Source organism: Megalopta genalis, unplaced genomic scaffold (assembly GCF_051020955.1).
Source record: "Megalopta genalis isolate 19385.01 unplaced genomic scaffold, iyMegGena1_principal scaffold0483, whole genome shotgun sequence".
NCBI classification, from domain to species: domain Eukaryota; kingdom Metazoa; phylum Arthropoda; class Insecta; order Hymenoptera; family Halictidae; genus Megalopta; species Megalopta genalis.
In genome coordinates, this window is record NW_027476552.1 from 129,393 (window position 1) to 135,000 (window position 5,608).

A 5,608-nucleotide genomic window follows, 5' to 3' on the forward strand; every position below is an offset into this window, starting at 1 on the left:
CGTTCTAAATGCTTAATCCCTATGTAGAAACGTTAGTTAAGCAAGAATATCGTATTTTTAAAAAAATCTAATGATAGGATTTTTCAGAAAATTGAAAAAACCGTAAAATGTCAAGAGTAAAGTGCCATTATTTTAAACAATGTATCGTTCTAAATGCTTAATCCCTATGTAAAAAAGTTATTTAAGCAAGAATATGTTATTGAAAAAAATTAGAAAAATTTATTTTAGCCGTAAATCGAAAATAATGGGGACACCGGAGCTGTTCGAAGCGCCGAGACGCGCCGCGTACGGCCGAATATTTTCTAAGTCCCAACGTACCGATCAAGAGTAAAGTACCATTTTCCTACATTAGATTTCGTTCTAAATGCTTAATCCCTATGTAAAAACGTTAGTTAAGCAAGAATATCGTATTTTTAAAAAAATCTAATGATAGGATTTTCCAGAAAATTGAAAAAACCGAAAAATGTCAAGAGTAAAGTGCCATTTTCTGACATTAGATTTCGTTCTAAATGCTTAATCCCTATGTAGAAACGTTAGTTAAGCAAGAATATCGTATTTTTAAAAAAATCTAATGATAGGATTTTTCAGAAAATTGAAAAAACCGTAAAATGTCAAGAGTAAAGTGCCATTATTTTAAACAATGTATCGTTCTAAATGCTTAATCCCTATGTAAAAAAGTTATTTAAGCAAGAATATGTTATTGAAAAAAATTAGAAAAATTTATTTTAGCCGTAAATCGAAAATAATGGGGACACCGAAGCTGTTCGAAGCGCCGAGACGCGCCGCGTACGGCCGAATATTTTCTAAGTCCCAACGTACCGATCAAGAGTAAAGTACCATTTTCCTACATTAGATTTCGTTCTAAATGCTTAATCCCTATGTAAAAACGTTTGTTAAGCAAGAATATCGTATTTTTAAAAAAATCTAATGACAGGATTTTCCAGAAAATTGAAAAAACCGAAAAATGTCAAGAGTAAAGTGCCATTTTCTGACATTAGATTTCGTTCTAAATGCTTAATCCCTATGTAGAAACGTTAGTTAAGCAAGAATATCGTATTTTTAAAAAAATCTAATGATAGGATTTTTCAGAAAATTGAAAAAACCGTAAAATGTCAAGAGTAAAGTGCCATTATTTTAAACAATGTATCGTTCTAAATGCTTAATCCCTATGTAAAAAAGTTATTTAAGCAAGAATATGTTATTGAAAAAAATTAGAAAAATTTATTTTAGCCGTAAATCGAAAATAATGGGGACACCGGAGCTGTTCGAAGCGCCGAGACGCGCCGCGTACGGCCGAATATTTTCTAAGTCCCAACGTACCGATCAAGAGTAAAGTACCATTTTCCTACATTAGATTTCGTTCTAAATGCTTAATCCCTATGTAAAAACGTTAGTTAAGCAAGAATATCGTATTTTTAAAAAAATCTAATGATAGGATTTTCCAGAAAATTGAAAAAACCGAAAAATGTCAAGAGTAAAGTGCCATTTTCTGACATTAGATTTCGTTCTAAATGCTTAATCCCTATGTAGAAACGTTAGTTATGCAAGATTATCGTATTTTTAAAAAAATCTAATGATAGGATTTTTCAGAAAATTGAAAAAACCGTAAAATGTCAAGAGTAAAGTGCCCTTATTTTAAACATTATATCGTTCTAAATGCTTAATCCCTATGTAAAAAAGTTATCTAAGCAAGAATATGTTATTGAATAAAATGAGAAAAATTTATTTTAGCCGTAAATCGAAAATAATGGGTCGAGCGAATCGGTCGATTGCGCCGAGACGCGCTATGATGCAACAGACGAGCGATTGGAACGCCCGAATATTTTCAAAGTCCCAACGTACCGGTCAAGAGTAAAGTACCATTTTCCTACATTAGATTTCGTTCTAAATGCTTAATCCCTATGTAAAAACGTTAGTTAAGCAAGAATATCGTATTTTAAAAAAAATCTAATGATAGGATTTTCCAGAAAATTGAAAAAACCGAAAAATGTCAAGAGTAAAGTGCCATTTTCTGACATTAGATTTCGTTCTAAATGCTTAATCCCTATGTAGAAACGTTAGTTATGCAAGATTATCGTATTTTTAAAAAAATCTAATGATAGGATTTTTCAGAAAATTGAAAAAACCGTAAAATGTCAAGAGTAAAGTGCCCTTATTTTAAACATTATATCGTTCTAAATGCTTAATCCCTATGTAAAAAAGTTATCTAAGCAAGAATATGTTATTGAATAAAATGAGAAAAATTTATTTTAGCCGTAAATCGAAAATAATGGGTCGAGCGAATCGGTCGATTGCGCCGAGACGCGCTATGATGCAACAGACGAGCGATTGGAACGCCCGAATATTTTCAAAGTCCCAACGTACCGGTCAAGAGTAAAGTACCATTTTCCTACATTAGATTTCGTTCTAAATGCTTAATCCCTATGTAAAAACGTTAGTTAAGCAAGAATATCGTATTTTTAAAAAAATCTAATGATAGGATTTTCCAGAAAATTGAAAAAACCGAAAAATGTCAAGAGTAAAGTGCCATTTTCTGACATTAGATTTCGTTCTAAATGCTTAATCCCTATGTAGAAACGTTAGTTATGCAAGATTATCGTATTTTTAAAAAAATCTAATGATAGGATTTTTCAGAAAATTGAAAAAACCGTAAAATGTCAAGAGTAAAGTGCCCTTATTTTAAACATTATATCGTTCTAAATGCTTAATCCCTATGTAAAAAAGTTATCTAAGCAAGAATATGTTATTGAATAAAATGAGAAAAATTTATTTTAGCCGTAAATCGAAAATAATGGGTCGAGCGAATCGGTCGATTGCGCCGAGACGCGCTATGATGCAACAGACGAGCGATTGGAACGCCCGAATATTTTCAAAGTCCCAACGTACCGGTCAAGAGTAAAGTACCATTTTCCTACATTAGATTTCGTTCTAAATGCTTAATCCCTATGTAAAAACGTTAGTTAAGCAAGAATATCGTATTTTAAAAAAAATCTAATGATAGGATTTTCCAGAAAATTGAAAAAACCGAAAAATGTCAAGAGTAAAGTGCCATTTTCTGACATTAGATTTCGTTCTAAATGCTTAATCCCTATGTAGAAACGTTAGTTAAGCAAGAATATCGTATTTTTAAAAAAATCTAATGATAGGATTTTCCAGAAAATTGAAAAAACCGAAAAATGTCAAGAGTAAAGTGCCATTTTCTGACATTAGATTTCGTTCTAAATGCTTAATCCCTATGTAGAAACGTTAGTTATGCAAGATTATCGTATTTTTAAAAAAATCTAATGATAGGATTTTTCAGAAAATTGAAAAAACCGTAAAATGTCAAGAGTAAAGTGCCCTTATTTTAAACATTATATCGTTCTAAATGCTTAATCCCTATGTAAAAAAGTTATCTAAGCAAGAATATGTTATTGAATAAAATGAGAAAAATTTATTTTAGCCGTAAATCGAAAAAAAGACTGTTCGTTTCTCTGTCTCTCTCGCGCGATCGAAGTATTGATGTTTCCCGGCAAAGTAATGGGATATTAATTAAACTTTATACACGAAATTACTCGTTTTGATCCCCGCTACACAGCCGTATACTTTTTATAATTTTGTGGAATCGGGAACCTTGAAATATTTAACATAACGCGGATCGACTGTCTCTGTCTCTTTCTAGATCGGAATAATCGATGTTTCCCGGCAAACTATTGGGAGATTAATTAAACTTTATACATGAAATTACTCGTTTTGGTCCCCGCTACACAGCCGTATACTTTTTATAATTTTGTGGAATCGGGAACCTTGAAATATTTAACATAACGCGGATCGACTGTCTCTGTCTCTTTCTAGATCGGAATTATCGATGTTTCCCGGAAAACTATTCGGAGATTAATTAAACTTTATACACGAAATTACTCGTTTTGATCCCCGCTACACAGCCGTATACTTTTTATAATTTTGTGGAATCGGTAACCTTGAGATATTTAACATAACGCGGATCGACTGTCTCTGTCTCTTTCTAGATCGGAATTATCGATGTTTCCCGGCAAACTATTGGGAGATTATTTAAACTTTATACATGAAATTACTCGTTTTGATCCCCGCTACACAGCCGTATACTTTTTATAATTTTGTGGAATCGGTAACCTGGAGATATTTAACATAACGCGGATCGACTGTCTCTGTCTCTTTCTAGATCGGAATAATCGATGTTTCCCGGCAAACTATTGGGAGATTAATTAAACTTTATACATGAAATTACTCGTTTTGGTCCCCGCTACACAGCCGTATACTTTTTATAATTTTGTGGAATCGGTAACCTTGAGATATTTAACATAACGCGGATCGACTGTCTCTGTCTCTTTCTAGATCGGAATTATCGATGTTTCCCGGCAAACTATTGGGAGATTATTTAAACTTTATACATGAAATTACTCGTTTTGATCCCCGCTACACAGCCGTATACTTTTTATAATTTTGTGGAATCGGTAACCTGGAGATATTTAACATAACGCGGATCGACTGTCTCTGTCTCTTTCTAGATCGGAATAATCGATGTTTCCCGGCAAACTAATGGGAGTTTAATTAAACTTTATGCATCAAATCATTCAGTTTGACTCCTGCAACACAACCAAACACTCTCTGTAATTTTCTGAACTGAAAAACCACTGAAATTGCGCTCGAAATGCGGAGCGACGGGTCGACGCGTCTGCACTGTGCGACAGCTAGTCAAAACGTCCGAACAGCGTATTGTTTTCGATCTCTTGGTATAATATTCGTATTCCTTGCTGTGTATAGCTTCCGATCGATTATTGCAATGGTCAAAGTTCCAGCGGCGTAATGCTTTCCATAAGATTACATTAATATAACCAGCGGCATATTGCTTTCTATCTTGTAATGAAAATTTTATAACCAAGTACCAACGGCGTATTGCTTTCGTTCGGATAATGGAGATTTTACAACCAAGTACCAGCGGTTTCTGTCTTATAATTAAATTATTATAATAAAATAAAGTACCAGCGGCGTGTTACTTTCGTTCGGATAATGGAGATTTTACAACCAAGTATCAGCGGTTTCTGTCTTATAATTAAATTATTATAATAAAATAAAGTACCAGCGGCGTGTTACTTTCGTTCGGATAATGGAGATTTTATGTCCAGCGGCGTAGTGCTTTCTATCTTATAATGTAATTCTTATTACAAAGTACCAGCGGCGTATTGCTTCGTACCAGCGGCGTATTGCTTTTTTACCAGCGGCGTATTGTTTCGTACCAGCGGCGTATTGCTTTTTTTTCCAGCGGCGTATTGGTTCGTACCAGCGGCGTATTGCTTTTTTTCCAGCGGCGTATTGCTTTTTTTCCAGCGGCGTATTGGTTCGTACCAGCGGCGTATTGCTTTTTTTTCCAGCGGCGTATTGTTTCGTACCAGCGGCGTATTGCTTTCCGTAACCTCGAAAAACACAAAGTGCCAGCGGCGTGTTGCTTTGGAAAATAGAGCCAACATCAGCGGCATTCCGGCCTGTGCTCGGTTGGGCACGGAAACGCGACTGACCAATAGGAAGGTTAATTTTCGCCGAATGCAACGTCTGATCTTTCTATATCATGGTTTTGCAACGTCTGATCTTT